The following is an 11,424-nucleotide window of genomic DNA, read 5'->3' as shown; positions in this document are numbered from 1 at the left end:
CATTAGGCACCTGCTAGATATATCTAAACGCATATAAGTTTAAAGTGGCCACACATAAAATGGCTGCCCAGGCATGATGGGAGATCAGGTAGTCAAGCTGTGAACTGTTGAATGTTCAATGACCGAGCAATAACCCTGTGAGGCCCACTATAGGAATGCCTTGGATGCAGGATAAGAATAATGAGGAGAGAACCCATCTCCCGTATTCAAGGCCATAAACCAATTAATTCCCCAGGAAGAAAGAGATAAGAGAACCCATCTCCTGTAAACAAGGTTAGAAACCAATTATTTCTCCAAGAAGAAAGAACTAGTGAGAGAACCTATATCAATCAGCCCAAGCTGACAAAAGACGAACACATGGTTCCTGAGACATAAGGGGAATTCTATTGGGTTAAAAGAACCTATATGTAATCTATAATCGTTGTGATTGGCTTGTGTCCAGCCGTGATGGGCTGTGTAGCTGTAGTAAACTGTTTTGTAACTGTTGTGAAACATATAAAAGTGCATGTAACCCTTTGTTCTGTGGAGAGAAACCTGGATACGGTCCTGAGTTTTTCCTCCCCGCTGAGCGTTATAAAAGCTGCATCAGCATTGGAACTGACTCTGAGTGTTGAGTGATTCTTCTGAGAAAACACTAACGCTAACAATGGCGTAGTCGACGGGATTTCCCGGAGTCGCTGGACGCCCTTGGAAAAAACCCGGGTGAGTATAAAAAACAATTTTTAAGTATAAAGGGTGCGGGAGGTGGAAGCTGGTTGATCGACATGAGGAGACGGTCTAATATCTCAAACGCCTAGCCTGAGCCTGAATTAAGAGGACTTTTGTCCCACGTGACGGCCAGGAACCAAGTAGGCGTAGGGAACACACTTAGACCGTGGGATCGTGATACCGAGAGACATCTTCCGGACCCAGTAGTGTAATTTGAAATACCCCGGGGTAGAACCAAGCGGTGTACAGCGGCTAACGGAATCCAAACCTGTGAACAGGGTCGGACCAACGGGCTGAGCGGTGGTAGGTAGTCGTTAAGGATACGTAGAGCACTGCGGGAATTGCTTAAACGTGTTTTTAAGAATTGTATAAGTTTGTGTAACAGCAGAACTTGTGACCTGACAGTAGCCAAGAGACAGTTTACTACAAGTCGCGCTAGAAAGAAAGCGGACCTCTGAGAGTAGATTCCTAACGGTACTAGTCCTACCCAGGAATGGCCATGAAAACAAGTAAACTCGAGTGGGGACCAGAAGGGTCGCTTACCCGCCACCTGGCGGAAAAACAAAAGAAGCTAATTGAAAAAATGATTAAAGCAGGGTGGAATCCTCAGGAATTAGTTATGTGAGGAATTATTTAGATAAAACTACGAATTCCCTGAAAGGTCATGGATCCAAAAATAGAGCCGGCCAAAACAAGAAGAGAGACTGTTGTAAATGTCTGATCGTTGAGTGAGAAGTGTCTGTGTGATTTTTGACTGCAGAATGAATTTTTTATGTTTTCATGTTCCGAAAGCCTGGTTGGAAGAGGAATGCAAGTGTCTGTTTATTTTAGAAACAGAGTGAAAGTCTTTTTTTAACCCTTTGTAATGTTGTCCTGTATGTGGGAAGTTTTAAGAAATTTAAGTTCGATATGCAGGTGTGGATTTATTCGGATGATAAGTTACGGAGCTAGGAAAATAAACAAATAAAGAATAGGTTTGTTGAGCAAAATATTTATTTGACATGCTCACTTACTTGCCGAAAGAAAACATGCAATGATTGATTGGGTTGAAAGACATAAATTTAGTCTCGGAATGAGATAAAGAATGCTTTAAAAAAAAGAGCTTCTAAAAAAAAAGTTTTAAATAAAGATTGAAATTACAACGTTTGAATTGGGATTTTGAGATATTCAGAGAAGGCACAGGAAATACTGAGGTGGATTTAAAAAAAAAAGAAAAAGATTAAATTAAATCTGATCAGGTCAAACTCCTGGGCAAGTGGCGAGCTATCTGCGAAGGTGTAAAAGGAACTTTTGGAAAATGTTAAAAAACAGCAAGCTTTAGTAACGACTTTGAAACTAGAGCATTTTGAGATAACGAAAGGCAGCACTCAAACTCTCAAAGCTGGACTCCATTCCAGTTATGGAGAAAAAGAAAAAGATAAAGACGCCACTTTGAAAGTAAACAAATGATTTTAAATTAACAACTTTATGGAGTTACGAACCCTCCGTGTAAAATACAAAACCTAATTTGAAGAAAGAAAAAAAAAGATGTAACAGACTAAATGGAAAAAGACATAACTTACTAAATACTAGTTGATGTTTGCTGTGAAAAAGATATTGGTTTAATTAGAAGAGGAAAAAAAATTGGAATAAGTAAAAAACACTCTACATGGATTCGAATTTTCAATTATGAAAAAGTTTCAATGCAGTTTGAAAAGATTTCCAAAATGGACAGTGTTTATCAAAAATGTCCCGAACAGTCTAAACAAGCAGGAGGGTTTTGAAGATAACGAGGAGAAAGAGAGAAATAAAAAAAAAACAGAATTGAATTTCAGTAAACAAAATTGCTATTGTATGTGTGGTCTTGTTTTAAAACAATTTAAAAAAAAAAATTATTTGGCAAGTACTTGAATTAGAAGTTAAGAAAACAGTGGAGTTTACTCTAATGATTTATGCTGTTTAACGGATTCCTAATTTCGAAGCCAGTTTTGAAGGCACAAAGACTTTTTTTTTCAGATGATTACGTGAAGTCACGTAATGACATCAGGTCTTCTTACAAACCTGGAAAGGAGTTAACCCTTTCCATTGACAGCCGTTTTATACTGAACATTATTAATTTGGATTTCTTAATAGGAAAAAAAAAGACTCACCTAACAGAGGAAACAAAAATAAAAACAGAACTAGCTTATGTAATAATACTTGCCTGATACAATAAAGAAATAGATATTCAATAAAACAAATTAAAGAGTTAAAAGCTAAGATAAACAGGCTGGAAGAGATAACAGGACTAGACGGATAGTGCAGTGCGCAGCCATAGCACCATCACCTCTGGCAATAGAGCCAATGTACCCCACGGTGGGTAGGTGTAGTCCACAAACCCAACCTAATGGTAAAGCAGACAGTGATGTTTGGAGGAATAGCTTTGGCCTTGGTCATAGGAGTTTGGGTAATATTTAAGTGGGTAAAGACACGGGCGCACGCCCTACAGATTCAGCTCGAAATGGTTCGATTATAACCTTGTCCTTCTGATTTTGCAGGGTGACAGGGACACTCGTAGAGCAAAAAACTTAACCCCTGGTGACGACCAGGCCGTCTGTTTAAAATTACAGATAATACTTACCGGAATGGGAATACGAACGGCGCTACTCGTAATATGGATAGCCCTGCGACATGCACGTACCCTGGGCAACACCGACGGACAGCAGAGCACGCTGGAAATAAACAACTATATGAACTATGGAGTCTTGTTTAATTTAACGGACGGAATGTGCATCCCAGCAGCCAAGGACTGGAGCAAGGACAGGACTTATTTTAATGCATGGTTACAAGTGAATCCTAATAAGAATCCTAATAAGAATAAGAGTATGTGTACAGTGCTCCACGGGTATAAGGAGCAGATGCATTAAACGGAGGGATGTCAAAGGGCCTGATGAATGTACTTTCGGCATAATTTGCGCGCCTCCGGGACAATCCCAGCAATCAGTCATCCGCAAGAAGGGAATGGGGCTGTGTGGGTATTACGAGGAGGCGGGGGTGGCTGTAATATCATTGTATGTATGTTTCTCACCCCCTCCGACACCGCGCCCCATAAGAATCACTACATTGCCCGAGGAACTGCCTTGCCCCATAACTACGAAGGGACCAGAGAATGGGATTGTAATGTACAGCGAGGGGGAACTGTTGTATGATAATGTTAGACATGAAATTGTGCCTGTTCTGATCAATATTTCAGGCATCCAGATGCTGGAATACTGTACAGAACAGTCAAGGAAGATGTACAATGTATTAAGTAAAGTTGTAATGCAGCAGGCTGCCGATGCAATGGGTGCCAGTAGGTTCCGGGGACAGGGGTTAGCCCCCAGGATGAAGAGGGAAATAGTTAATGATGTTGCTACCGTTTTCAATACAGGGACCTCCGTAGTGAACTCGATAGACATACAAGAATTAAATGAGAGGGTGGAACAGCTTAGAGGGGTGATGAAGGGGTTATTGGAGAGGGTGGAGCAAAACCAGGAAGACCAAGCCAACCTAGGAAAGGAGGGTGCCAAAATCCAGCTGGATGGCATCTCAGTCCTGGAAGCTCACGCCAGAACCATCAATCACCTCATTGATAGAGAACAGGAAGATTTAGCTCAGTTGGCTAACCAAAGGGGGACACTGGATAATTGTACTCTGAAGGGACTGACCAGAGTATACCCAGCAATTCCAGATTGCCAGATGGGTAGGACTACCGGGATAGGGACAGTCCTGATGATCCCTATAGTCACGCCGGACTCAGGGCCGTTCCCCCTATACCAACGAGAGAATATCGGAATAATACGGGAAAATGTCTCCATACGCTACTACCTGACCACCACCTCTGCCGTTCGTCGAAACAACATACTTACCGGGATTTCCCTAGCAGATTGCAAGCAAAAGGGGGAAATCACAGTAGGTCCTCACCCGGTGGGCAGAGGGGAGCGAGACGAGTGCGGGTTTAACCGAACCGACGGGTGTGTACTAGAAATAGTGCCCGCACACATGCACTTCGCGAGGGCAGGCTACGGAGGGAGGGGAAGATACTGCGTCTCTACCACAGAGCGTTCATACCGGTATAATGACCTGCAGTGCCCTATACCGCAGCCAAACTTTTGCTTTACACCACTACGACCTGTCGCGATCGGGCAAGCGCATATCACCCAGGTTAGGCGCAGGAAGTCCGAAGTTATTGAGGTAACCGATCAGCTCCATGATCATTTACAGGCTTATGATGAACCAGATCAGGTCCTTATCCCACATTTAACCGAAGTATTACGAGAGTTGAGGCTCAGAGTGGGTCAATCCGTAAAGCCATACCACCAACTACAAACTAAAATCAAAGTACTGGAAGAGGATACCGAGGTAGATTTACAAAGTCAGAGTTGGTGGAGAAAGGTCTGGGACTGGGGAATAAATGTGAACATCCACCCATGGATTCGAATAATTTCACATATACTGGTCGGGATACAATTGATCTTAGCAATAACATGGGGCGTAATGGCCTGCCAGGCATGCAGACACCACGCACAACGAAGACAGACAAATCACCGTTCCCCGGATACTAAACAAGCCTGTTTTATAAGGGGGCAGGAGGATTTGGCCTTTGTCAATTCGATTTAAGCAACCGGGACTCCTGAAACCGCGTGACTGGCCAGCACGTTGAGGCAGGGAGTACCGGGCCGTGCACAAAATCTAATAAAGGTCGAATGGTCGGTTAAAAGGGGACTAGGACTAGTCCCTTTACCGAAAGGGGGAGTTGTTGTAGGAGGTAGGCACCTTTAGAATATACCAGAATACTAGGCATTAGGCACCTGCTAGATATATCTAAACGCATATAAGTTTAAAGTGGCCACACATAAAATGGCTGCCCAGGCATGATGGGAAATCAGGTAGTCAAGCTGTGAACTGTTGAATGTTCAATGACCGAGCAATAACCCTGTGAGGCCCACTATAGGAATGCCTTGGATGCAGGATAAGAATAATGAGGAGAGAACCCATCTCCCGTATTCAAGGCCATAAACCAATTAATTCCCCAGGAAGAAAGAGATAAGAGAACCCATCTCCTGTAAACAAGGTTAGAAACCAATTATTTCTCCAAGAAGAAAGAACTAGTGAGAGAACCTATATCAATCAGCCCAAGCTGACAAAAGACGAACACATGGTTCCTGAGACATAAGGGGAATTCTATTGGGTTAAAAGAACCTATATGTAATCTATAATCGTTGTGATTGGCTTGTGTCCAGCCGTGATGGGCTGTGTAGCTGTAGTAAACTGTTTTGTAACTGTTGTGAAACATATAAAAGTGCATGTAACCCTTTGTTCTGTGGAGAGAAACCTGGATACGGTCCTGAGTTTTTCCTCCCTGCTGAGCGTTATAAAAGCTGCATCAGCATTGGAACCGACTCTGAGTGTTGAGTGATTCTTCTGAGAAAACTCTAACGCTAACATATACACTGAGTTTATTTTAGTGATAAATAATCCCATACGCTATAGTACGTTATCACTGGAAAAAGACCAGTCTTAATGGAAAAATAACAGTTCTTATCTTACCTACATAATGTGATCTTTACCTTCTCTTGAATAACACGTTATTCCCTCGGCAATGTCATCTAGATTGCCAACCTTCACTGTAACCTCAAACCTGCTTTTGGACTAAAAACAGAGGCCTAGGAATCGGTGGGGAGAGCGAGCGGCCTACGTTCCTTTAATGCGGGATGGGGAGGAGCAGGAAAACTGCAGGCTCCACGTCCAGGTAAGTATGGGGGCCTTCCTGCTGGTTAGCATCACGCTGCGCTGTGCAAGTTCAGCACGGGGCGAGTGAAGCGCCGGGCAATTTGGAAATCGTAAACTGATCCGGCAAGACATGCGGGACCCTAATTTAAATGAATTATATCCCCCTTTCAATGTTCCCGACGTGCGTTCCTGACACCAGAGTAGCCAATTAATCTCATGTAGCGAGCGGCGCACTTCCAGCCGGAAATGTGCACATGCTTCCTGCCTGCCATATTGGGAGCATAGTCGGCAATTTAGCGCCTGAAAAACGGTGCTCTGCAGTTGAATTTCTGGGTCACAGTGCTCTGAAAACTTAGGGAAAAAAATCCTGATTACTGTTATGAAGGAACAGTTTTCCAAACAAGGTGCTCAGAACAATATGTAAACATGAAGATAAGGTACATGTAAGTGCCAAGAAAATGGTTGATAAATAAAATGAAGCATGCAGAGCGGGCTCGAGGCAACACCTGCTCCTATTTCTGGTGATAACAAGGACTGTCAGCACAGGCCTGCTTATCATAGAATCATAGAATGATACAGCACAGAAGGTGACCCTTTAGCCTATCGTGCCTGTGCCAGGCTCTTTCACAGAGCTATCCAATTAATCTCACTCCCTTGCTCTGTCCCCCTAGCCCTGTAAATGTTTTCTCTTTAAGTATTCATCCAATTCTCTTCTGAATGTTACTATTAAATCTGCTTCCACCACCCTTTCAGGCAGTGCAGTTCAGAGCACAACAACTTGCTGTGTAAAAAAATGTTTCCTCGTGTCACCTCTGCTTCTTTTGGCAATCACCTTAAATCGGTGTCCTCTGGTTACTGACGCTTCTGCCTTTCAATTATCTCATTTTCACAGTGTACCCACTTGCTTTATATATTTTTCTGCCCAAAGTTGCTGGCTTGGCAGGAGCATCTTTGGCTTAACATGTATTTTCATACATTTTTGCTTTATGAAACCATTGATTGGAAGCAGCGACTAGGTGTGCAGGGCATCTGCCTGAAACATAAGTTAAGCACTTAGTGTCATCCGCAAATTTGGAGATACTACATTTAATCCCCTCGTCGAAATCATTAATGTACAGTGTAAACAGCTGGGGCCCCAGCACAGAACCTTGCGGTACCCCACTAGTCACTGCCTGCCATTCTAAAAAATCCCCATTTACTCCTACTCTTTGCTTCCTGTCTGACAACCAGTTCACAATCCATGTCAGCACACTACCCCCAATCCCATGTGCTTTAACTTTGCACATTAATCTCTTGTGTGGGACCTTGTCGAAAGCCTTCTGAAAGTCCAAATATACCACATCAACTGGTTCTCCCTTGTCCACTCTACTGGAAACATCCTCAAAAAATTCCAGAAGATTTGTCAAGCATGATTTCCCTTTCACAAATCCATGCTGACTTGGACCTATCATGCCACCTCTTTCCAAATGCGCTGCTATGACATCCTTGAATGCATCCCATTCGGTCCTGGTGACTTATCCACTTTAAGTACACCCAGTCTTTCTCGCACCTTCTATATATCAGTTTTTAACCCATGCAGTATTTTAGCAGGAAAAGCATTAGATTTTCAATAAAATGTTAATTTTATTTAACAAAAAGCACTTCTCAATTGTATTTTAATATCTTTTTAACTGTCGGCTCAATGGCTGAAGGGTAACAAATTTTGCGGTGCCATGGTGTGGGCTTTGGATCTGGATGATTTCAGTGGAAGTAAATTCAATGACGGAACTTGCCCTTTGATCAACACATTGATGCTCCTCAATGGTTTGGATTAATTATTATATGTAACCCAACTAAAACTGAACTGCATGTTACGAAACTATAGATGCCTAAAAATGCATATGGTTATGCGATTAAAGCTGTGTTGTGAAAAAATGCTGTGTTTAAACTCTGATGTTCAAATTGCAGACAAAAAGTCTCTTCGGACCAGATCGATGCTTAGAAATGCTAATGTCTTGGTTTCCGGTGGATGGCATGGGTTCTTTGTACTATATACATTCTCTCTGTTGCTGAGCGATTATCTGTTGTTTTATTAAGTTAAGACTTGAGCCTTGTTTATGTATTTTATGTACAATGCTAAGGTAGGATTTGAAGTTAGCTCAACAGAACTGCTTGCAAAGATAATGGAAGGAAGTTTGGTCGAATTTAGCGTAAACACAGGACAATTTGTTATGTCATAAAGGAGGTAACACTCTGAAGTGAACAGGTTTCTGGCTTGGGCCTCATGAGATCAAAAGGCAGGATAAGGACGAAAGACATAAGATACGAATTTCAAAGAACGAAGCCTGGGAAAGTATAAACAGAGAAAGATGTGTTGCCAAAATATTAATGGCAGGCTTTGACACAAGAATCGAGACAAAGAACACAATACGCCATTGGGTATTAAGGTTTTAGGGAAACCTCTATAGGTCAAAAGGTCTGGTCAATATCCCGGTTCAGGCCCACCCCTAAAAATAGGTTAAATGTGACCTCCCAGAAGCTTATCCTTACAGACGGAAGTAAGAGAGGGAAAGGGGAGCTCACAGATAGAAGAGAGAGAGAAAGCAAAGTAAGCTTTAGATTAAGAGAAAGAGGCTGCAAGGAAGAGGTTGAAAGGCAGCTAACAAACAAGCTACGGGAGTGGATGGAATCCCTGCTGAGGCGAATACACGACCTCATCTCTCTCGTCTGGAGGGTGGAGTGCATGCCGGGAGATCTTAGAGATGCAGTAATTGTGACCATCTTTTAAAAAGGGGACAAGTCGGACTGCGGCAACTACAGAGGAATTGCCCTGCTATCAGCCACTGGGAAAGTTGTCGCGAGAGCCCTCCTCAACCATCTTCTCCCCATGGCCGAAGAGCTGCTCCCGGAGTTGCAGTACAGATTTCATCCCCTCTGGGGCACAACGGACATGAACTTTGCAGCACGACAGCTGCAGGAAAAATGCAGGGTACAGCGCCAGCCCTTATACATGGCCTTCTTCGACCTTACAAAGGCCTTTGACACTGTCAACCGCGAGGGTCCATGGAGCGTCCTCCTCTGTTTCGGATGCCCCTAAAGGTACGTCACCACATGACGACATGCAGGCCATGGTCCTTACCAACGGATCCATCACAGACCCAATCCACATCTGGACCGGGGTGAAGCAGGGCTGCGTCTTCGCTCCAAACCTCTTCTCAATCTTCCGCGCTGCCATGATCCACCTCACAGTTGACGAGCTCCACGCTGGAGTGGTACTAAACTACAGAACCAGTGGGAAGCTGTTCAACCTTCGCCATCTCCAGGCCAGGTCCAAGACTACTCCAACCTCTGTCATCGAGCTACAGTATGCGGACGGCACCTGCGTCTGTGCACACACAGAGGGTTAACTCCAGGACATAGTCGACGTATTTACCGAGGCGTATGAAAGCATGGGCCTTACGCTAAACATCAGTAAGTCAAAGGTCCTCCACCAGCCTATCCTCAGCGGATAGCATTACCCCCCAATCATCAAGATCCATGGCGCGGCCCTGGACAACGTAGACCACTTCTCTTATCTTGGGAGCCTCCTAGCAACAAGGGCAGACAGTGATGACGAGATCCAACACCGCCTCCAGTGCGCCAGTGCAGCCTTCGGCTGCCTGAGGAAGAGAGTGTTTGAAGACCAAGCCCTCAAAACTGTCACCAAGCTCATGGTCTACTGGGCTGTGGTAATACCCACCCTCCTGTATGGCTCAGAGATGTGTACCATGTGCAATAGACACCTCAAGTCGCTGGAGTAATACCACCAGCGATGTCTCCGCAAGATCCTACAAATCCCCTCAGCGATTTGAGTATTGGAGCAGGGAGGTCTTACTGCAGTTGTACAGGGCCTTAATGAGGCCTCACCTGGAATATTGTGTTCAGTTTTGGTCTCCTAATCTGAGGAAGGACATTCTTGCTATTGCGGGAGTGCAGCGAAGGTTCACCAGACTAATTCCAGGGATGGCTGAACTGTCATATGAGGAGAGACTGGATCAACTGGGCCTCCATTCACTGGAGTTTAGAAGGATGAGAAGGGATCTCATAGAAACGTATAAGATTCTGACGGGACTGGACAGGTTAGATGCGGGAAGAATGTTCCCGATGTTGGGGAAGTCCAGAACCAGGGGACATAGTCTTAGGATAAGGGGTAGGCCATTTAGGACTGAGATGAGGAGAAACTTCTTCACTCAGAAAGTTGTTAACCTGTGGAATTCCCTGTCGCAGAGAGTTGTTAATGCCAGTTCATTGAATATATTCAAGAGGGAGTTAGATATGGCCCTTACGGCTAAGGGGATCAACGGGTATGGAGGGAAAGCAGGAAAGGGGTACTGAAGGAATGATCAGCCATGATCTTATTGAATGGCGATGCAGGCTCGAAGGGCCGAATGGCCTACTCCTGCATCTATTTTCTATGTTTCTGTGTTTCCTCGATTCCAAGGGACTGCCTATGATGATGATGGTCAAGTGTGTCAAACATCTGTACGATCAGATTGGTGTCAGATACTCGTCACGGTCATATGTTTTGCAGTATAACTAATGTGTGATATTTCGTCTTAAACACAATCTACCCACCATATTGGATTGCACTCAAACCTGATTATTTAAAGTGAAGAGATATTGGTAAAGAGATTATTTTTAACATGTATCCTATTGCTCCTATCTATAATCTGTTAACAAACCTTATGTCTGCATGCATTTCCTGTATGCAAAGCCTCGCTTCTTGTTCTCATGCTCGTGCCTACCTTTTCCATTTTAAACTCCCCTGTCCACAGTTCTAAAGGAAACTGCCTCGATCAACTTCTCAGACTGTAATTACACACTCCCATCAGTGGTGGCGCTGATACGCCTCAGATCGGCATCTCCATTCCTCAGCTGCACTGCAGAGAAACACTTCTGTACTGACAAACTCTACTTCTCTCCTTCCAATTTGTCGTAATTCTTTCTGTTTTACTATAATTAATATAA

The sequence above is a fragment of the Pristiophorus japonicus genome, chromosome 17 (assembly GCF_044704955.1).
Source record: "Pristiophorus japonicus isolate sPriJap1 chromosome 17, sPriJap1.hap1, whole genome shotgun sequence".
In the NCBI taxonomy this organism is placed as follows: Eukaryota; Metazoa; Chordata; class Chondrichthyes; family Pristiophoridae; genus Pristiophorus; species Pristiophorus japonicus.
The sequence above is the reverse complement of the archived record's forward strand: the minus strand, read 5'-3'. Positions refer to the sequence as shown.